The sequence below is a fragment of the Labrus bergylta genome, chromosome 17 (assembly GCF_963930695.1).
Source record: "Labrus bergylta chromosome 17, fLabBer1.1, whole genome shotgun sequence".
NCBI lineage: Eukaryota > Metazoa > Chordata > Actinopteri > Labriformes > Labridae > Labrus > Labrus bergylta.
The window spans coordinates 22,859,009-22,883,031 of NC_089211.1; the positions used below are offsets into that span (position 1 = coordinate 22,859,009).

Below are 24,023 nucleotides of genomic sequence, written 5' to 3' on the forward strand. Positions count from 1 at the left end.
TACCCAAGAAAAACTCAATAGGACTATCGACGGTCATCAAACATGTCGGTGGTGTCAGCAGCAGATTCAGGTTACTCGGCCCTCATCGTACTGATGGCACACATACATCAGGCTGTAGATGATTAACTAATGGCTAACTCTCGTTCCTTTTCCTCTGCAGTATCGAGGCTTTTTAATGGATCCCGTCAGAGGAGAGCAACACTCAGCTCAGTTAACAAGGCAGGTCAATAGAGTGACTTCAATAGTCCCGGCATTTTACTGGATTGCAGTGCTTCCCGATAACACAATCTCCAATACGGGTTAAAATGGAAAAGATTAGAGACTGAAGATTAACACAGGAAGACGCTGAAGGTGGAGTTCTGTGGAAACGTTTTAAATGACAATGCTGTAAATCTATCAGTGGAGTGATCAGCAGAGTGGCCTCAGGGGTCGTTTTAGTACTTTTTACAACAGCAGTGCCACACACAAACAAACACTGAGAGACTTAATAGAATGGCTTTTAGTTGTTAGTTACTTTATCAAGTCCTGCCTTAGGGTAGATTCTATTTCCACACCATAGACAACAGGCCTGGTTCAGACTTCATGATATCAGGACTTACGGTGAAAATAGGGGATTTTTTTATGACACTGCCTATCCAATACTAGTAGTAGTACCATACTGATTTGGACCTATGCAGTATGCGGAAAATTGCACGATCTGCAGTATGGCAAAACTACCCGGATGTCGTACTGAAATGACCTGGAGAAAAAGAGGATTTTCTGGCACAAACCTCACCAAACTGACAAGATGCACGAAGAGTGAAATGTTTAGAAGAGGTCAGAATGCTCCAGCAACACTTGTAGTAAGAAGATCAACTTTATTAACAATTTAGACCGACGCGTTTTGGCTCGTGGCCTTCATCAGGGTCATCAAGAAACAGATTAACAAACATCATTTAAATAGGGTGGGTATACAATTGAAGGAAAGGTAAAAAAAAAAAACACTGCCTATACAATACTAGTAGTAGCACCATACTGATTTGGACCTATGCAGTATGTGGACAATTGCAAGATCTGCAGTATGGCAAAACTACCCTATATGTCGCACTGAAATGACCTAACACGGCAACGAGTTCCTGTCATTCCCACAGAGTCATCCTGAACCTGACCTGCCGTATACAGCAGCAGGTGTGGCCAAAAAAAACCTTGAGAACATAACATTACATACTTTGTTTCTACGTAAAGTGATAGTCTGATAAGGAAATATAACATCACCAAAAAAGGTATAATCAACCGGTGGCATCGGGTTTATGAACGGTGGAAAAACAAGCAGCGTTTTGCCACACATACTTTGGAATAAGCTCAAAATAATACACAGTCGCTCCACAGGAGCTTCACTGGAATCGCTGCACTAACAAACAGCATACCAGCCGTAGAGCAGGCCTCCAAATCAACGCTCCTCCATTGAATTAAACGTCCAGACTCTAGTCTTCTTGATCTTATATAAAGAAGAAATCTATATAAAGCACACATTTAGTTTCTTTGGTTTGGTTTGATTGGGAATACTTTGTTATTGGGTCTAAAAAAAGGGGTCATTTAAATCAATCAATCTTTAGTAGTATAGCGCCAATACATGACAAGTGTCACCTCAGGACACTTGATTTAACATGTTAATTCCAGAGGGGAAATTCTCTGGCCCCTCGCCTATAACCCTGACCAACTTCCATACTGTGGTCCACACCAGGACTTGAACCAGCCACCCTCCAGTTCCCAACTCATGTCCTCATACTGACTGAGATACCGCTGTCCCAAAAGAGCAGGTAAAAGACCAAAGAGCTCACATTAATCTGTCATGAGCACCAAGTAACAGTGACAAAGAAAAACTTCCTTTAAGAGGCAGAAACAGCCATCTGCTGAAATTGAAAATGGGATTGAGGATAGAGATTGCAGAAAGACGGAGAAGGATAGGGGGCGGCTGTGGCTCAGTTGGTGGAGCCGGTCGTCCCCTTAACTGGAAGGTCAGTGGTTCGATCCCCAGCTCCAGTGTCCTTGGGCAAGACACCTAACCCCATTTTGCTCCACTGCTTTGTCGGCAGCACATGAACATGTATGAATGGTTACTTCTGATGATCACTTTACATAGAAACCTCACATCCATCAGTGTGTGAATGTGTGACCTGCGGTGTAAGAGCTTTGAGTAGCAAGAAGACTAGAACAGTTCTATACAAGATCAAATCCATTTACCATTTAAAGACAAACAGAGCAACAACAACAACAACCATCAGCTGTTTTCCACACCTTATTCTCCAGTCTTTCCAAACTCCATTCAATCTGCAGAGTCCTTCTGCATCTTTAAGAACAAGCTAAAGACCCAGCTCTTATATGAATACCTACTAACTTAATGACGATGGTTTTTGTTTGATAACGACGACTTATAAGATGGTTTCTATACTGATTAGAGCTCTCAAGAACTGCCCTCAATGTTGTGCTTTGCCTCTGGTCACTTCCTGTCAGCACCTGTGTGTCCAATCAGACTCAAAGCTGATCGTTTGCTCTTACTGACATTGTTCCCTTTTTTCTAGATCCTTGCTTGTGTTGTTCTTACTCTCTGATGTACGTCGCTTTGGAGAAAAGCGTCTGCTAAGTGAATTGTAGAATTTCCCACACTGAGATCTGATTTTCTGATCTGATAAAGCACATGGAGGAACATCAATTTCACAGATCAGTCCCATGAAATGTGTATCAACAGTGAAACGGGCAGGAACAACATAGCTGTAAGTTGTGAATGGAGAATATAAAAGTAACGACACACAGTAACAGCTTTTTCCTCAGCTTTCCGTCAGCAGATTTATGTTTGGAGTAAAAGTTTGTCCTTAAGAGAACCTCTGCAAGGGTATAAACTCTTGCCAAGCATTTTCCAATTACAAGAAGTGGGTAAACGAATTCAAGGGATTTTCCTTTCAAGAGCTACAATCCAGCTTCTTCTCCGGCCCTTTAAAGTGAGGCCAAAAAATGCCCAAAACGTGAATTCAATTTGGCCGTACCTCTTAGTTAAAGCAGTGTTAGACTGAAGCTGATCTGTTGAACCCTTCCACAGCTGGGGGCAAGCTATTATGTGGGGGACTGGGGAAGGGGTGGGGGGGATGTCTGCAGCTCAAGCCCCACCACAAAAGGGTCTTTCTTAGAGTATTTAAGACCTTTGGGAACAGGGGGGCTGCATGGAAGGGAAGTATGTGGGTTTAACGCTTATTCGCTCGCTTAAGGAGAGTTAAATGAAAAGAATGACACCACTGTCATAGCGTAAGAAAATTAATTAGCCTAGCTTAGCATTAAGACTTAAGCAAGGGTAAAAAAGCTTAACTGGCTCAGTCCAAATGGTAAAAAACATTCCTAAAAGTTAATTTATGATCAGGTTTTATCGGCCTTGTTTAGTCCATACAGTACAGCTGTGGGTTTTATTGAGGGATTATGTGTTGGGACTATTTCTTGTCCGGGGGCAGACACTTCCTGGAGCTTCAGCTGGTTTCTGGAGGCTTCTGGAGGCTTCCTTACAAGTAAAGATTTAACAAAAGATACATGTCCTGTTTCATTTTGGGCAAATGCTAGCTAGATGTAGATGTTCAATCTCAGATTTGTAGTTCTTGTGAGATTATTAGGGGCTGTTTCTTCATCATACATGTTGCTGAACTGCTCTGGAGATGTAGAGCGATGTAGTCTTTATAGGGAGCCGCTTCCATCACTGGAAAGCAGGACCATCAAATTGTAGCATTTCTCCAGACAAATACAAATACAACATGCGGTTCTGTGAGCCAGTGGTTCTCAACTTGTCGGTCGGGAACCCAAAAGCGGGTCGCAGCAGAGCAGCTTTTTGTGGGTCGTTGACGTCTGACTGCAAAAGACAATTGTGTCAAAAAGGCTATGAAGCACTTTTTAAACATGCTTTTTTTTTAATCAGTTTGCTTGTTCTGTCATGTTCTTACCGTCTGAGGTCCACACTACACAATTGTTCAACAAATAAATCTGATAGGTTGAAAAATATCTGAAATTTGGGTCATGATTGTTCATGAAGGATCTCTTGGAGGGTCCTAAGGCTCGACCAGTTGAGAACCACAGCTCTAAGCCTCCTGCAGTGTATCAGATATGTACATAAAAAACAACCTCCCAGACCAAGGCTAAATGTTTCCCCCTTGCTTCCAGTTGTTATGCTAAGCTAAGCTAACTGCCTGCTTAGGTAGAACTTCCTATTTTAAGTAGATATAAGAGTGTTATGATACTTGTTTTGAAAAAACCAAGTCTCAGTAAGAAGCAAGTTTGCAAACTTTTCCAAAACATTTTTTTCGGCACCTTAACACGCTGGGACCAAAACCCCAGTGTGACACATCAAGCACCGACATTTATCTTTGAGTAAAGAAGAAGAAGAAGAAGAAGAAGAAGAAGAAGAAGAATTAGGGGGAATCTTTCAATGCCGTCTGCTTCTGTTTAACATACATTCCTGCAATCATCTCTTCCTCTCCTGGCAGTAATGAGAGTCATGTGAGGCTGAGCAGAGAGCACTCTCATTAAAACAAGAAGCAGCTCAGGAGCCTCCATCCCTCAGGCTAACACACACACGCACACACGCACACACCTACACACACACACACCTACACACACACACACGCACACAGGTGTTAGGAAGCAGATAGTTTCCACTTAAACTCTAACACTAATCTCTGAAGTGCACGGCTTCTGCAAAACTGTTCAACGAGGTATTCAGAGCGATCGCCGGAGAAGAAGTGAGCAAATATTTACAGTAAATAAATACCGACGTATCGGGGTCAAAACTTAAAGGTGCGACTCACCTGTCTGATCACGAAGGTCAAATCCACCATGTTTATCTGAAGTGTGTGTGAACAATTTTAAAAACTACATTTACAGTTGTCAGCTATGTGGGAACATCTGTTTTGGGCATTTACAGTAACACAATACAAATAGGGGAGAGTAAATCAGGTTATATAAGCCCCGCCCCCCCCCATCTTAAAAATGGAAGTGAATGGGTTTGCAGCTGCTGTCATACAATACAAAACAGACTTGACCGACAATTACCTCATCATTGTGCTCAACAGCCAGTGTGTGTGTGTGTGTGTGTGTGTGTGTGTGTAGTTTTTGTCTGTGTCACTGGAACATTTTTTAAAGGAGCAGGAAACTGTTGCTGCATCAGCACCACAGAAACCGCTCATTGGATTCACTATCATACATGTGGGACTTTTTTTTCCCAATATTGTTAAATTGAATACAAGCGGCAGTTTGAAAGACTTTGACTTTGTTAAATGTTTAAAAATGGATTTAAAAAAAAAAAAGAAATTATTGTTCAGGAGAATAATAACCATTGTCTGTTCCCCGCTCAGCTGGGGCAGCTGTGTTGTATTTGCTGCACATTATTTAAAGAGCCAGCGCAAGAAACGGAGGGGCTTTGAAAGCTGTGCCAGGAGTTCTTCAAAGAGGGGGGAAAAAATAAATAAAAAAAAGGAAACCCCGGTCGAGGTTCTGGTGCCTGTGCAGTTTCCGCTTCAGGTTTGGGTGCAAGGCTCGGACTGTTTGACGGATACCAGGGAGGCAGAAACAATGCTCTGTGTAACACTCACAACGAGCCTCATAAAGGTGTCAGAGGGAGGTGAATGTGGGGATCATTCCTATAGGTGTACATGTGGCTAGGCTTCTTTTTGTTTGCTGTTACTTTAAAGAGATTTTTCAGGATGACATCAGTAGATTGTGCAGCTCCAGACTCACCAAAAAAACAAAACAAAGAACTGCTGGGTCACCAAGATCAGAAAACTTTTTGAAAGGTCATTTCTAAAGCAGGGAAGACAGCAGGCTGAACCCGGAAAAAAAACCCAGTCAATTTGCTTTAAATCAGTGAATAAAAGACAGGATCAGCGTTTTTCTCTTCAAACATGTTCTTAGAAATGATTCTCTGTCCATGAAAATCGATCCTCAGTCACATGACGCCCCTCCTGGATGACGTCGCCCCCCCCTACAGTCCGGCTCTATCTCTTCATTTAGCCCCCTAATTCCCTTTGACACAAACACACAGCCCTCTCCACTTCCTCAAATAACACTTAACACTGCAGCCCGAGCCATTACAAAAGCTTCTCTCTGAAAAAGCAAAAACACGAGGTGTGTTTTTACTCCCCGAAGGCGCTCGCTGATTACACACTCTGCACTAATGCAATGATTATCCACACTCTATCCAATTTCCTCGAGTGTGTGTATGTGCTTACAATGCATGCATTCATGTGTGTGTGTGTGTGTTTGCCTGTAAACCGCAGACCGCACACACAGATGACATCACCTTGCAGCGATTAGCCTGTTAGCTCAACGTTAAACACAACAGATGGCCGAGTTTATTCTCCGAGTTTGGTTTGTATTTCTTACTGTATCGAAAGCTCCAGACATGAAATTAAAGAAGATAAAAAAAAGGAGATTAAAGATTAAAATATGGAGACCTTTTAGTGTTCAGGTGTGGCGAGGTCATCATTTCAGTCTCTCTATGTGATAAAAGACAGGTGTAATAAGCGCACTTTAATGTGGATAGGAGGGTCATTTCTGTGGATTGAACGTGAGCCAAGTTTCTCCCAGACATGATGACACACACAGGAAAAGAGGACACACACACACACACACACACACACACACACACACACACACATCCCTGAGGACCGTGTATGTGCTGCAGCCACCAAATTGTGTTATCCAAAGCCAGAGAAGCATCATCTTTCCTGTCCAGCCTCTGACCCCGTGAGCCTGCTCTGATAATGATTCCCACTCAGTGTCACGGGCTGTCGGCCCCCAGGAATCCAACGGCCCCTGCAGTAACGAGGCCATAACGGCTTCTTTAACGTGCCCGGCCGCCCTGAGAAAAGGATAAGATCGTGAAAGTGTTTACATGTAAAGTGCCTGAAGTGAGCTGTCAACACTAAAGTAGACACACTCTAAAAAAATGATGCTTAGGTGTTGAAAGTTTTCAATACAGACACAAATATCCGTTCCTGCAGATGTCTACCTCCACCCTGATACAATGGAGGTACACCTGTCATCCTGAGTGGTGCTTATTAGTATTGTATAAGTATTGAAGATTGAAATGCTACAATATTTAAAAATCAGCTCATTCTAGTGACATTGTTCCTGTTATGTTGAATAAGCAGCCGAGCACATGGTTTACAGATTTCATAGGAACTATTTCTTTGGTGAAAAGTAGTTCTACTCACGAAATTTTGAACTTTTTTGAACCCCATATTTTTTCATGAAAATTTTCATCTTTTTGGAAGCAGACATTTTTTCATGGAAATTTTCTAACTACTTTTGGAAATACTAGTAGTTAACTAGTAGTAGTTAAATGGAAACATTTACATTGGCTTGATTCTACAGGAGATAAGTGAGGAAAAAAAACGTGTTTCAGTGCACAGCTTTCTCTTAAAAGTGAGAAAAATCAAAAGCCGCTGTGCCATCTGAGATAATCTTACAGGGGAGGAAAAGGCAAAGCTTGAAAAAGGGTTTGGAAAGACATGAGGCTTTGCTCTTTAGGGTTCTGTTTTAGTGTAGAGAATGATGTGTAGTGCTTAAAACAAGCCCCTTGAAATGGAAAAAGAGACGCTGTGTCAGAAAATTGCAAAAAAAAACTTCAAAATAAAACACAAGGCAGTGATCCATGGGATGTAATTCTAGTTGAGGAAACTTGATGGTATGATCACCATTGGTAACTTTTGTCCTTTAAAGTGGAGAAAGTTTAACGCAGTGAACTCAGGTTCCCTTAAATTATTTTGGCTTATGATTTATATGATCTAAGAAGTTGACCTTCAGTTGAGAAAACTTCATGTTGTGCGCTAACAGGTTCCCTCTGAGTGAAGAAAACTAGAGAGGCACCGATCCACTTTTATTCAGTTCTGATCCAATTCTGATACATGTGTTCTGATACCATCATCATGACTGTTGTTGGTATTATGTGTTAGGTTACAAAGAGCTGAAGTAAACCCAGCATTGCATTGTGCTGGCTTTACAAACAAACAGGAAGCAACAACAACTGTCAGGTTTTCAAAATAAATCTTTTAAACTGAAGTGTGAGAACTGTACTTTTGATCACATAGAAGGAGCTTTTCCATCTCGTCTGAATGTCTTCATGATGATCATTTCTGGACACTTCTTACAGTTCAGTCTGAATGTCCTCAAAGTGAGACTGTGCGAATTGAGAATGTTTAAAGTGCCCAATGATCTTTCTCGATCAGTGACGCGGACCTGCGCTGTCGGTTCAATATCTGACAGGTAAATTACATCAAAACCGATATAAACATGATGCAGTGCACTTAACAGCTCCCTTTAAATAAATACAATTGTAATAGTGTGAGGTAAAAGGTCAACTAAAAAAGTGCTCTCTTGACTTCATCTCCTTGTGCTCTCATAACCTCATCAAAACTGAAGAAAGTAGTGACCTCACAAGGGAATTTGTAGCGGGGAACACATGAAGCAGTGCGCTCAAGGGTCGTGATCCAGTGGAGGAAAAACAAGCCAGTTAACTTAATGCTAAACACGAGGACACTGTCTGTACTTTGCTGCCCCACCATATATATGCTGCTGCTGCCTTCTCTTTTTTTTTTTTTTTTATGCCCCTGCCGCCTCATACAGCCCTCTGTCCCCAACTACCCCCATATGGAAGACCGGGTATTTTCCACATGTATCCACTTTGCAGAACGTTGACCAACATCTGTCTGTTCAGAGATCAGAGATGTCAGCGTAGTGATGAGAGAAAGTCAAATCAGAGGAGGAAAAAAAAAAACTGCTCAATCCAAACAATATCAGTGAAGACAGAATGATGGATGAAGGTCAGAGGTAGCTATTAAAAAAAAGTGGAACCCCCTCGAAGTGAGTGATCTCTGGGGGGCAGGGGGGCTTGTCAGAGGGAAGTCACGACGCTGGTGAGAGGGAGAGCGAGAGCGAGAGAGAGAGAGAGAGAGAGAGAGAGAGAGAGGGCAGAAAGGCAGCTCCAGACGGCTGCCCCCTCTGGGAGATGGATCACAGATGTCTGACCCTGCAGGGACTTTCAGTTAATCGTCAAACAAAAAGCCTTTACCTTCTCTTTCTTTCTCTTTTTGTCTCTTTGAGTCTCTGCTGTCTTTTCTCAGTCTGAATCTTGTTTTCATGTATGCCTGCTCTTTGTCTACCCTACACTATCATTATTGCCCTCTATGATTCACTTTTCCGTGTCTCTGTGTTTACTCCACAATGTCCTTGCAATGAGGCTAATCTCTGTCTGCAGATGACAAATACCACTGAGAGCTGCTGAGGGCCGCCCTAAATGACAACAGCAAACAAAGAACTCATTCCCTGCATTCTCCCCCCCCCCCCCCCCTTCTAAAGCAAGCATGCAACTTTTAAAAAGTCTTTTAAGAGCCCAACAAAAAGGTGCAGTTTGGGACGAATATGAAACATTTTGCAGAAAGCATCAGAAGAAGCGTTACCACTGCAGCAAACTGTTGTTCCCACGGATGCTTCTCGTGCTAAATAAATTGAATTAAGACAGCGGAGAGGTCAGGAGTTCAACATTAAAGAGTTTATTTAAACCGGAGCCGTCTCGATGCTGATTGTACCTGATGATTGAATTCAACTGAAAGCATCTGTTGATGGGAAAACTGGCCTGGTCAGTAACGCTTTAATTCAATAAAGCCTCCTTGTATCAGCTATAAAAGCTGGAGCTTCAGGGTTTAGTGTCTGATGTTGTTTGTGTCTGACTATTTTTTTGGTCAAAATAAAATCTCCTAATTCATCCATGACGGCAGGAAATAGATAACAAAGAATGCTGATTTGTGTACTGTAGCTTGTGTGTTTTTTTGTCTGTGAGGTCCCACAGGTGCTGTAACATAATCCCAAGTCTACTTTAGCGGGGTAGTCACCCTCACCTGGAGTCCTCACATGACAAATCAATTCACAGCTGCACAGACCATTAAGCAGACCGCTGCTCCGTCACCAGGGGGGGGGAAGAAGATTAGTTGAGGCATTCGGTCGGATGTTCCCCGAGCCTTGACACTAAATTCATCACAGTACTTTAAAGTCCAATGATGTAGATTTAGGAGGATTTTAGAAATATTCTGAAGAAAGTTTTTCTAATTCTGAGAAAGTACGAATGATTGTTTTTATTTCTGTTTGTACAGATTAACCCACAAAGTGCACAATGTGGCCCCACCTTGTTTCTACAACAGCCCAGAAAAGACGAAGGCAGTCAAAATGTTAGATATTTGATACATTTCAATCCCACCTTTTAAAGTGATACAAGAGTTGTGAATGATGTGGAAAATGAGCCACATGTCGGGTTTGAACCCAGGCCCACTTTGAGAACTAGATTCAGTCCTAAAACGAACGAAAACCACCAATCTGAAATACGATCCAATGGCAAAAATCCTCACTCCCATCCGATCCAATCAGTGAGATTTGCAATCCATTACACCACTTATATCTAACTTTAAAAAATGTGGTATCATCCAAAACTGTAGAAAGGACAAACCAAACACCGGCTCCAGGAACCTGGACGACAAAGTTTTCATGGCCTAACGACTAGCTAGTTATGAGTTAGCTGTGATCTGTAACCTCACAGCAGGATGCCACTTCCTCCTGCACGCTGGACCTTTGGATTGGCTAGCTTCTGCTGATCAGCGAGCAACAAAATTCACGACATTGCAAAAAAACAGAAAGATCTTAAATTTGTTTTTGTTTTTTTTTTGTTGGCAATTGAAGGTTTTGAATCCAGCAGTTCCAAACAGACCTTTGCAGATTGGTGTTGATTTTTTTGTATCAGATTAAATCAACTGCTGTGTCTACTCATTTGACGGGGAAAGCATCATCAGAGACAGTTATTAAACTGAAAAAAGTTCTTACTGTTGAATAGCGATGAGAAATATGCTTCAAGCCAGAACCCATGCGCTCAATCACGACTAATAAAACACACATTATAAATCAACGTTTTCATTGTAAACTGCATACTCGAGGAGACGAGAGAGCCTGAGAGACGGAGCGGCAGTTACAAACGGGGGCAAACGTTCAACCACTGTGAATACAGTTAGTAATGTGAGCAGGATTAGGTCACTCCAGTGACCTGATTTTTATTTCAGCATGAGTCACCTCTATTAAAAACGCCGTCTGCCAAAGCCGGATGGGGAGAAAAACAGAGCGAGCGTTATAGGAATCAGTCCTGCTGTTGTGCTTCGGCTGCAGTGTGCAGTGGTGATAATGACCGGTGACCGTCTGCCAGTCCAAACAAAAATAGGGTTTCCATGGTGCTGCTGAAACCTGGATCCAAACACGGGATTTAACCCTTGTGGTTTTGAGCAATACGGGGATTGACCAGCTGGAGGATTTCTCAGTTGTTCTGAGATTTTACAGTAAATGTGAGTAAGAGCAAGAGCTGTTTCAAGGCTTATCCAATATCAACAGGCTTATCAGGAGAGCATTTTGAGTAAATGATGTCACACTCAAAGGGAAACTACAGAGACCTGACGGAAATTTCCCACTGTGGAATGTGGTTGGAAGAGACCAGCTCAAGAATAGAATCACTATTTAAGTCATTATTACCAAACACGTGTTGCTTTTAGCTGCTTTCTCTAGTTGGACAACACACGGCATCTTTAAAGAGAAGTTAAGATTTTGGGGGATTATCCTTTATTTGCTTTCTTGCCAAGAGTGAGATGACAAGATTGACTGATAGCGTTAGTTAAGTTTGCACCCAAGCTACAGTCCTCCAAGCGGGCAGCCTCGGTTCAAGTCCGACCTTTGGCTTTTTTCCAGCATGTCATTCCCACCGCTCTCTCCTGATTTCCAACTTTATCCACAATGAAAGGCGTCTGATCCAACCTTCACAACAGGGTCCTAAGTCTCTGACTAGACTCTTCTCCTCTGTCGCCCCCCAGTGGTGGAATGAACTTCCAAAACTCCATTCGATCTGCAGAGTCCCTCTGCACCTTTAAGAAAAAGCTAAAGACTCAGCTCTTTCATGAATACCTACTAACTTAATGATGATGGTGTCCATATTATTGATGATGATGATGGTTTTTGTTTGATAAACGACGACTTATAAGATGGTTTCTATACTGATTAGAGCTCTCAAGAACTGCCCTCAATGTTGTGCTTTGCCTCTGGTCACTTCCTGTCAGCACCTGTGTGTCCAATCAGACTCAAAGCTGATCGTTTGCTCTTACTAACATTGTTCCCTTTTTTCTAGATCCTTTCTTGTGTTGTTCTTACTCTCTGATGTACGTCGCTTTGGATAAAAGCATCTGCTAAGTGAATTGTAGAATTGTAGAATCCACTCTCTCATCTAAAATAAAAGGCAAAAAAGCCCCAAAAATAATCTCAGGGAAGAAAAGACTACGGTCGCTTCCACTCTTTGGCGCACCAAAACCTGTCAAATGTTGTGTACAATAGCCACCGGCCACTAGTTGTGGCTGCAGCTCTGGTCAGTGACTTCTGCCATCCAGCCTAATGCTGCACTATGATCCGAAAGTAAACAACAGGAGAGTGAAAGAAGGGGATCAAACCGAGTCACCAATTTTGAAGGGGACCAGAGTTCCATTTTGGTCCGCACCAAAGTTCGTTTGAGCACCGCCCAAACCCAACGAACTATCAAGCGCATCACAGTTCGTTTAAAACTGACCGAACGTCTCAGGTGTTAATGCACCTTAAGTAACAACCAGTAAGTCTGAATATATCATGAATTGTTTTCTTTCAGTTATTAACCAACTGAAACAGAAGTCACATCAGGACTTTCTGCTCAGACACAAACACAATATGCAATCTAGAGTAATCTCCTTCATACAGCTTAAAGCCTTTTCTATAACCCGAGCCATATGTTACATATGATACCGTCTTATCACACATTACACACAGATACCGCCTACTGTAGCAGGTGGTGGTAACCTTTCATCATTAGCATACAGCTGTAATGCCGAGTCCACAACCGACTCTAATCCAAGCTTATATCAGTATTCAAACATGTCTGATACATCATTAGCTGGCAGTATAAAAGACCGGATATTTGGCAGGGAGAAAAACAGGAGGCGCAGCAGTGGCTGAGAGACATAACCTGAAGTGAATGTTGAACACAACCGGCGGAGTTTAATGAGCCCGCAGTTGCTCAGGGACTAGATTAAGTGCTGGAGGCCATGCAGCTGCAAAACCCACCGTCCGTCTGCCGTGCATTCCCCTGAGACTGACCCCCAGCTCGCCACAAAGGAACAAAAAAAAAAAAAAAAAAAAAAAAAAACACTGCAGATTCTTTCTCCTCATTTCACCCGACAGGAGGGGTTCCCGTCTCCGCCCTCCACAAGTCATCCACTTCTTTGGATGTCTCTTTCTTTTCTTTGCTCCACAGAAGCGTATACACTCTGCCTACAATGGAGAGAGGGGACAAGTGTAGGGTGAGGGCTTTGTTATTGTGGAGACCCCACCCTGCTGGTTTTCCAGTAAACAGCAGGCTGTTAGAGCTACTGGAGGTCGGTGTGTACCCCCAGGAGAGGCTCATCTCGGGCCGCCGCAGGGGTGGCCCCCGAGGACAGGGAGAGTCGGGGGGGATAAAAGAGTGAACAAGGGGAGTGAAGAATAGCAGGGGAGAGAAGAGAGAGAAGGGTGATTAGCTCCATGCTGCCTAATCTAATCAGTGTGCATGACTGCCCTACAGCGTAGCACGGAGGCGAGTGAGACACAGAGAGCGGAGAAAGGTTTTGGTCAAGTTTCTTTCCTTTCAGAGATAGAACAGAAACTGAGGCCACACAGAAAGGTCATCGAGAAAACACTGCTGAACACTCTCACATTTCATATGGAGATGAGATGCTTTGAGCTCCTATCGTGCTCCCTGACAACAACAACAAAAACATACATATATGCAATTAACTGCAATACAAAATGAAGCATTTGGAAGCCCTGACTTCAAATAATCATGATAGTAGTTTTGGACTGTCACTTTTTCTGTCACTTTATAATTTGAGAAAGTTTTTTTTTACATTTCAAATACAAAGACATATACACTGTTCAGATTTATGATTAAACAAATACACTTTCTTTGCACATAAGTCGCGCTCCAAGAGGCCTCCTGCATGCTGTGCTGCCCACAGTTTTCTTTGTTTTAAAGTTATCTTTTGGGCCTTTATGCCTTTATTGCAAAGGACAGCTGAAGAGAGACAGGACATGTTGGGATGAGATAGTGGATGAGGGCCGAGGTCAAATTCGCACCCACAGCCACAGCGACGAGAACTATAGCCGTCGTACATGTGGCATTACGTGACATAACCGCTAGGCTAGCAGCACTCCTTTAGTTTTCTTTCTTAACCATAAAATAGAAGAAGTTTATTATCTACACCTACCAACTATGTTAGATTTGAAATGTGGGAGTATTCCGTATTTGAAAGTAGAGACAAAGTTTCAGCTGATAGATGGTTGTTAAAGATTGTAAAAACTGACTTAGCACCACGCTAAATAAACATTAGCTAACGATTCATGTAAGACAGCTGAGTCATTGGGGAAAAAAACTAAGTTGTTTTGTTTTAAAAAACTGAAAACTGCTATAGATTAGCGTTACATAAAATGTAAAAACGATTTTAGCTCCATTTTGAATAAACACATGCTTACATTAGCTCGCAAATCATGTTAAAACGCTGAGTCATCGCAAATGAACCCAACATTGTTAATCAAACAATGCCTTCATTCAATTTTTCAGTTTTATTTAACCTTTATTCAACCCAGAAAAAATCTCATTGAGATTAAGAATCTCTTTTACAAGACAGAGATTGGCCAAGACAGGAAGCAGCAAAATGGGTTTCAGGCATAAATAAATGAATCACAAAATGAACCCTTCATCAAAATCTGTCATAAATCATCAACAACAACAAGGCGATCAAAAAGGGAAATACGAGTTAGTTAAAACATCTACAGTCAGATGTTTCTGCCTGCAGATCATTAAGAAGACCTCTAAAAACATTCAAGGAAACCAGTTCCCGAAGATTTAAAGTATCTTGCAAGGTGATCTCCAATGGCTTAGCTGGGAAACTGGCGAAAAACTGGCGAAACATCCCACGTCTGAAGCGGCTCTAATAAAAAAGGAAATAAACTCGGACACATATGTCTGCTTTTAATTCACTCAGAGATTCTGCTTTAGAGGCTTGGAGTGGAAAACCTTCTAACGTAATGTGACCCACTTTAGATTTTCTCAGAGTTTTTAAGGGTTTTCTTTGCATTACATCAATTTTTATAGCCAAATAAACAATCTTAAGGTTAACAAGCGTTAAAAAAAACAACTTCTGTTATGTGTTGGTTTCATTAGAGCACTTCCTTGGATGCTCCTGTTGAAAGTTTTATTGAGTGCACCCAAAGAGAAATCTTGCAGGGTGAAATAATGACCCAAAGAAAGCGCTGATAGTTAAAAAACAGATGTGAATGTTGTTGCTCTGCGTACAAGTGCAACTATAACAGTAGTTCACATGTACAGTGTATAAAAACCAGCCTTGTTATCAGGGTCAGCTACACCAGAAAAAGGGCTTTTCTGTCACAAACTGTATTCCAGATGTTAGCCCCAGCCGGCCGGAGTCGTCTGGTTTAACCTCTGACACAGAAGCAGCCGTTCATTTAGAGGATTTCACACTCTGGTCATGGTGACACCACAATCCTGGCTTTGGTTTCAAGAACACACTGATAATGCGCAGGTCTGATTTCCATCACTCAAGTTATATTTACAGTTATAGAAGTAAGTGTTTATTTAGGATCCAAAGTCAGGGAGAAGATGTAAATCAAATCGTCCTCTGAAAATAGTCTCCATTCCAGGAGAAATTCACTGACCATTCCCATAAACTGAAGCAAACATCCTGGATTTATGACAAAGGCAGTGAAATGAAAAGCAAAAGAAGGCACGAACAGAAGACGATGTGGTCTGTTTCAACGGGTTTGCAGCTAATGTTTTGTAACATGCATTAAAAGTATCGACGACTACATCATCCGCACTAAAAAGAAGCCTGGGAGTATTCTTTGTCCATGGTTTTTAAAGTTTACCGTTCTGTTTAGGGGGAAAAAAATAAACACAAAGTACGTTTTTCAAAGCATCTGTGCAGCAAAACAGCCAAAAAAGAGAAAAACGCGTGTATTTTTGCCTTTCTTGTGGCGTTTAACAGAGGGGAAAAAGTGCTCTGCGTGGTCGTAATAAATGAACCTCAGGCTTTTTTTAATGGGCCGAACACGGAGCCCTGAGGGACCACGTGCATTAGCTGGCGTTTGAGCTCAAACCAACTGGCAATTCCCTGACCAACGCAATGGGGCCACCATCTTTTATGCATGTCACTTTTGCAGAGATGACCTAAGCATCATTAAAACATCAGAAACAGCAATTAAAATAAGGGACAAATTGCAAAGAAATGGTTCAAGCTAATTACAGAATACAGACTCACGACCGAGACCACACAGTGGCTGCACCGCTGAAACTCTGCAGCTGGTTATAAAGTGACTACAATGCGTTTAACTAGAACAATTTAGTTGCCGGGGAACCAAGCAAACTTCAGAGGTCATTAGGGTTGTTGCAATACCAGAATTTCAAACTTAGTATCATATCTAAGGATAATCATACTGATTTCAAAACCACCAAAGCAACAAAAAGCTTCGCAAGCGAATTTATGTGAACTGTCTATATAGCATAAAATACATTGGCAATATGTTTGTGCAATTAAGACATTGCTCCTCTCTTTCACTAGTTAAAAAATGACTCAAAATCCAAAGCTTTTTCTAAAGCCTCAGTACTTTAAAATACTTTCATTACTTCGGTACTTTCATTCAAATAACAGAATTTGCTTCGTTTAAAACCTTGTTCAACACGTGTGAGTATTGACATTTTGACAACCTTAGTAGCCATGGTGGGTATTAGCTCGTACTTCTCTTTTATTACTATCCAGAAAGCCTAACCAGATCTCTTACCTTCGTGTTTTTCTCATGTGGAACCAAATTTCAACTGTCTTAAAACTTTGACCAAAAATGACCACTTTCACGACCTAACAAGTAATCTATGTGCCTTCACCTAGCCAAGCACCTATTTCAAACTTGTGTACAATAATACGTTTACATGTACCATTGAGGGACACAAACAGAGGGCTCCTGTACTCTTGAGGTTAAGTGCTTCATGGAAGGCCAATCACATCATGCAAGGTTGGGATTTTGCGGACGTGGCAGATTTGACTGACAGGTGTGCACATCACTGTTAGCCTGGAGGTTTCAGGCCCTCCTTAACTTCACCTCTTTGCACTTTGCAAGGCTGACCAAAGTTAGTTTGAGGGCGCAATCGCGCTTAAGCACAGTATGGAACAACTTGGTCTAGTGTGACTGCGCCCTAAGACGGCATTTCCAACATGGTGGCCGCCATCATTGGACTTCAAACTCTGCTTCTAAAACTACGTCCATGTATTATACAGTCTATGATTTAGAGTCTTTATTTTGTCAGCAGCCATGATGATTAAGGATTTTCATTTGGGAGTTGGCTAGGCTAGGTTATGATTAAGCATTTGTAAAAACACAAGAGCTATTGTGACAGAGATTTTAATGTATTAGAGAGAGCATATTCCACGTGGAAAAACAGTCCATGTGGGCGTGATCGTTCCAACCACAATGAATCTGTGGCTGAGGTTTGGAACAACAACACTGCATCCCTCATGAACACTGTTCCTGTTAAAACACAGCAGTAAAGAGCATCACTCATGGAAAAAAGATATATGTTTTTTGGGGGAAAACACAAGAAGTATAAGCAAAGTGAAACGCACTTTGTGAGCGATGCATGAGTACATTTCTGACTGTGGTTACATCGTGGTCCAAAGACTTTAAATATAAAAGGTTCTGTGCCCTCAGGAGACCTTTCTCTTCCACACACTGGTAAATACTGGTTTACAGGTGGGACCAGTTCTCAGGTTTACTGTTGAAACACAACACGGGACAACAAGGCACAAATCTGTGTCGCACTTTGTCAAGACCACTGGGAGACTTTCTTTTCAAGCGATAAAAGAAAACGCTACTTTACACCTGCAGAATGTCCTCCGATGAGCAGGAAACAAACAGTGCCCGGATCAGGTGTTCTGGGTTAAGGATGCTTTTGAGAGGAGATGTCAAGGGGAATGAAACTTGGTTGAATGCAGAGGTCAGACACTCACATTGAAAACTATCTTTTTCTAGAGGCAGGAATACAATTTAAGTTATTTTACAATAAAAATGACAAATTAATGTCTGGTTTCATGTATTTAAGAATTATGATTTACATTGTTTACCAATTTCTGACCAAACAAGAATATATATATGGAAAACATATAAACAATGACAGCTGGTCGAAGTTTGGTCGATTAATTGATCAGACAATGAAGCAACTATTTTGACAATTCACTTAAGACATTAACCAATAAGTAAAACTGCCAATCATGACGTATTTTCTCCTTCTCAAATGATGATTGGCTGCTTAATTTTCACTTAGCATTTAAAGAAAATTTGAATATTTTGGCATTTTTCTGACGTGAGTCCAATGTGAAAAAAAAATACAGTTTCCGTTCTGAAATTGACCCCTCCTACAGCTGTCACTTTTATGAAAGATGCAAAGAGACACTTTTATGACTTAAAACTGCAATAACACACAAAATGATTGGCAAACAATCACTGCTGAATTTCACATTAACTGCTTTTTATATGACTCAGGGTCTTAATGCGGCTGCTGCTTCGCCTGGCAAAGCATCAGTCTGCTCGGCTTTCCTGCCACGAGTTTCCCCTCTCAGCTCCCGGGAGAAAATACCACAGAAACATGTGGAAAACTTCAGTGAGCATTCCCATTACGCGTAGCTGAAATCCTATAACAAAGGTGTTGTTTCACAGACGAAGAATAGCCCTCATGTTGTTGTAGAAAGTAAGTTTTTAAAAGAAGAGGATTTGCTTTTGAAAATCTACTTACGCGTAAAGTTGCTGGCGATGCAAGTTTGAAGCGACGTCTCTCTGAAATCCTGCAGCCTTAGAGTATCTTCATCTGTCTTTGTGCAGTTTGTCCCTTTTTCTCCTCTCAGAGTATCCTCTTCATCCTCTCCATGTTTTCTGCAGGACCACAGAAGAAGAATGAATGGCTCCGTCCTTGCCCTGCTTGCCCGGACAGACTCCGGTTTGGATGGGAGTGACTGCTCCGTCAGCTCCCTCCCCCTATCCACCAATCACCGCTGCTTGCTCTGAACTCACAACTAACTGCTGACAATCAATTATTTACTTAATGTCACTTATGTAGGAAAGCCACATGCTGTGTTGTTCGAGGCTGTAAAACCAAATGAAAAGCTGCACAAAACCAATTTCTCTTAAATCAGAAGTGCGAGGTTCCTGATTGGTTCCCATCAAGGCATCATGGGAAAAGAGGTGACAAGTATATTTATCCAAATTAAGATCCATTCAGCACTCTTTAACTACATATTAAAGAGAAGTGTTGTATATTTAATGCTTCAAAGAAATCATAAATGAGCATATTCAATTCATTGTATTCTTATAAACCATCAGAGTGTTTTATATATATGAGTAAATTAAGCTTCACTGTAGCTCGCTACAGCATTCAAATTAATCTAAAATTGTATGCATTAATAGAAAAATCCCAAGGCCTGTAATAAATGTTAATGTAAAATGAGCAGAGCCAATTTTGACTGCAGAGTACTTTTATTTATTCTGATGTACGGAAGCCCGAGATGGACTTGCAATCCAAGAATTTTATTTACTCCATCGACCCTAACAATTAAATTTGAGTTATTTTCTTGAGATTTTGACGTATGTCTCTCGTCATCTCGGGATCACAAAGCTGGTCTTCCCATGAACAGAGATATTTATTACATTATCTCAAGGTTACAAATTAAGTTTTCTCCTGATACTATTCACCACGTTAGCTAGTGTTGTAGTCAAGACCACACTAACCCAGACCAAGACATACCCGAGACCAGAGTGCTGCGAGACCAAGACGAGACCAAGACCATAAATATCACTGAAAAACATCAAAAAAATAATGTTGTGGGCCTTAGGCGAGTCACTCACTTAGACCGTAATACTGGGAAGGCTTCAGCCATGACCGGGGGATACAAATTGAATTATGAATGAATTAAAGTTATTTGTTCTCTTAGAAAGAGGCGCTTACCTTCTAACCAAAGTAATGTTGTGTGAAAGTAGTTTATCAGTGGTGGTCTTGACCGGTCTTGATTTATAAACCAGAGTCAGCCCAGTTCAAGACCAAGACAAGACAGAGTAAAGATGCTTTTGATTCAGAGACTATAGACCAAGACCCTCACAAAGTAGTCTTTGACGTAACGCTGAAACGAGCTACGCTGAAATTCCCCTTGCTTAAAAGGTAAGTAAAGCCGACCTCTGTGTTTGTTTTGTGCTTTTGCAACTCTGGGAATACGAGATAAATAAGTGGAGATCTTTAAAAAAACAACCAGAAATTACTTATAGAGCAAAAAAAAAATAAGTAGAAGAATTTTGATGCTTGTCCCTTCAGGGCTTCCATACTAATGTACATTTTCATGATACTGCCTCAGTTGTTCTCATTGTGGTCTTTCATGTTACTCTGCTCTCTTTTTTCACTATTAAAGATTGTTATATAAATCCCTCCATATCGATGTCTCTATGTTTAATCTATCCATCACTACAGAATCCACCTTCAACAGTCGTCTGTGATTATTTTTACATTGGGCTTGAGATGACGTGCGTGACCCTGGTGAGTTTTTTTCTTTAAAGAGTAAAAATGATTTGTCTTTTTCTGTGTTATTAATAGAAGAACTCTAAAAGTAGATCATACTTTCAGGTTTATAAAAAGATCTTAGTCCTGCTTCCAAAACTGTCCATGTTTGATCAATGTGAGTGACAGCATAATGCGTTGTTGGAGCTGTGAAACGTGGTGTCTGTTATTTGTAGAAATTATAAATCAAGGCTGGATAAAACTAAATCTCAAATTGAAGTGTGTGAGCTTCAATTGGTTCCCATGCAGGCATCATGGGAAAACACTTACATGTAGAAACTCTTGCATGTGCTCGAAGAAGGAGTGCTGTGACTCCACTAATTAGTGATTCACAGTTCTATATTAACCGACTAAAGAGAAAGGAAGGCAGAAAGAAAGAAGAAAGGAAGGAAGGGAAAGCAAAGACGAAAGAGAAAGAAAGTCACAAATAAACAAACAAACGAAGGAAGGGAGATATGAAACAGGTGTTTTGTAACTTTTACTTTAAACCTTATCTTAATATCTCTAAACCTTAGATGAGCCAGGAGAGTCTTATTGTGAATCCAGCAACAAGCATTAAGCAACATGTTGAAAAGCATGAAGTCTCAAAGACCAACAAATCAATAGTCGGAGAAACAAAGAAACAGAAAAATGAACGGTAAGGTGTTTGTTGAAGCTGACTGGAAGGAGAAATTCCCCTAAACCAATGAGCAGTGGTGGAAAACAAAGAATCAAAGAACATCTGCACAAGGCCTCCTTTTACTTTTGGTTCTAGTTGAGTGTTTGCATTGTAAGTTTCACATTCAGTATTGATTTCAGGGCTTTAACTTTTTTTTGCTCAGGTTTAGTCTCCTCCACTTCTACAATTCTACAATTCTACAATTCACTTAGCAGACGCTTTTATCCAAAGCGACGTACATCAGAGAGTAAGAACAACACAAGCAAGGATCTAGAAAAAAGGGAACAATGTGAGTAAGAGCAAACGATCAGCTTTGAGTCTGATTGGACACACAGGTGCTGACAGGAAGTGACCAGAGGCAAAGCACAACATTGAGGGCAGTTCTTGAGAGCTCTAATCAGTATAGAAACCATCTTATAAGTCATCGTTATCAAACAAAAACCATCGTCATTACCATCATCATCATCAATGATATGGAGACCATCATCATTAAGTTAGTAGGTATTCATGAAAGAGCTGGGTCTTTAGCTTTTTCTTAAAGGAGCAGAGGGACTCTGCAGATCCAATTACTTACAGTAAGCTCCGTAAATGCTCTCCAGCTTGTTGATGTCTGCGCTGTCTGTTGCAGAACAGTTTGTGTACCATGAATAAAGCTTCACGCACCAAGTGACCTGAAAGAGGCTCCTGAGAGCAGCAGTTCTCAACTGGTGGGACAGGACCCAAAAGTGGGTCTTTTATGATTTATCTTTTTCTGAGATGAAAAAATACATAAAATTGGACTGTATTGAAGAGGACTTTTTACTTTTTAAAAAGTGTGAGGAAACATATTTTTCTTAGCTCACTGCAAACCAGAAGTTGCAACAACCCATGCATCTGTTTCCCTCTTTGATTGGAGAGAATTCAACATTTATAGCAGAACATTTTGTCGTCTGTGCAAAGCAGTTGGTGTCTCTGCATCTCTCATTACTCCTCCCGATGTAAAGACAATATTCACACGGCATTACATGAACATTATGCTATGGTCTACATGTCGCATTCTCTCCAAATCTGTGTCTTAACCTTTACCGAGGGAGGGCTAACAGCTGAGCCCAAGACGCCCTGGCTAACAGCAGCCGATGCAGATTGCTCACATTCTGAAGGCTCCATCTATTCAGGTCTGACATATCAGTCTATAGGCCGCACAGCAGACAGCCATACTTAGCATTATTCCCAGACATGTGTCTATGCATTCACCAGCTCAAATGACCGAGTCGATAGTCGTCTGTTGCTGCTCAACTCTGCATCATAAGAATTGGCTTATTTGGAGAACAGGAAGAGTGCAAAACAACAACTTTTTTTTTTTTACACTCAGTTAAACTTTGCACGACACAGAACGAGTATGAATGGACTATTCTGAGACTGTTGTGACTAGGAGGGGACGGACCGGTGCCAGAACCTCGGTGCCCTCTTATTTGTACTCCTCGGTCGGTCAAATGTGACTTGAGTGGAGTGAAAACAAAAAGGGAAGTCTCATGACTCTCTCTCTCTGAGGGAGTTTTCTGGCTGAACAGCTCTGCAGCCATTGTCGATAATAACAGCCCAGAAGGTTTCCGTCCACCTCCAGGGATCACTGTGAGTCTGACTGACATCAAACGAAAGCACAATTCAAATACTACTTTAATAAATAATCATGTCCTATGAATGCAAATTAAACTTTAGCGTCTCTCTTTGAGATCTGAACTGACAAGTAAACTCACACACAATCCTACATGAGCTGTTTTTCTTTCTTGTTTGGATTACGACCTAAATGAACTAATTGGAAGCAATTAAGATGATTTGGTTTTGATTCAGAGAAGCAGTCGGGTTCAAGTCTTGACCCTTCTTATACCTTTAATTCAGATATTTATGAGGTATATGTGTATTTTCGCCCTCCAGAAAACTCTAAGGATCAGAGTTCTTCCCTCTCTTGCAGAGTTTAGAAATTTGATTTCTAGCCACTTTGTTTTGAACTGCAACTGTTTTTAATTTATCTCAGTGGTTTTTGTAATCAGTTTTTAGTGTCTGTCGTTGTTTTTGCTTGTAATGTGATTTTTATATCGACTGGCGGCACAGGAAATGAGGGAAACCACAGCGTCCTTTTAAGAATAAATAAAGTTAGAATTTGAATCGTCAGGTATGTGTGGCTTCAAATACGTGTAATGAGAAGTTTGTGACGAGAATTTAGACAAACACGCTTCCTTAGATTTGAGTTTTTGCCGTAAGTGATAATGAAACTGAACTATTTACTTGGAGAGGAATGGATTTATAATCATGTGAAGCTTTCTGTTTAAAATAAAACCTCAAAAAGATGATTAGAAACAGAAGTTGGATATTCTGCTACATGAAAGAGTGCAACAGAAATAGAAAAGGCATCATTAATTTGTCATTTAATTGAATCTGAACTATTATCTGCGCTGGGGTGGTCTTCCTTTTGTGAGGGGTTGTTGGGGAGTTTTTTTTTTTTGTTAGGTGTGATGAGCTGTCAGATTTCCCCCCCTCGTTTCCAAGCTCAAGGTTCATCACATTCCTGGCTGCACGGGTCAGTTTGATTTGAATCTGTGTTCACAGGCAGGCAGCACAGACAGACACAAT

General features: G+C 41.2%; 1 protein-coding gene across 1 annotated transcript in view; it reads right to left on the reverse strand.

Annotated features, from left to right (window-relative positions):
• The window catches only part of lhfpl2a (LHFPL tetraspan subfamily member 2a), a 48,335-nt gene extending 29,214 nt beyond the window's left edge, over positions 1-19,121 (reverse strand). The window contains exon 1 of the mRNA XM_029281671.2: positions 18,950-19,121. The gene's annotated coding sequence lies outside the window, so the exon portion shown is untranslated. The remainder of the gene's footprint in view (positions 1-18,949) is intronic.
• Positions 19,122-24,023: the final 4,902 nt, after the last annotated feature.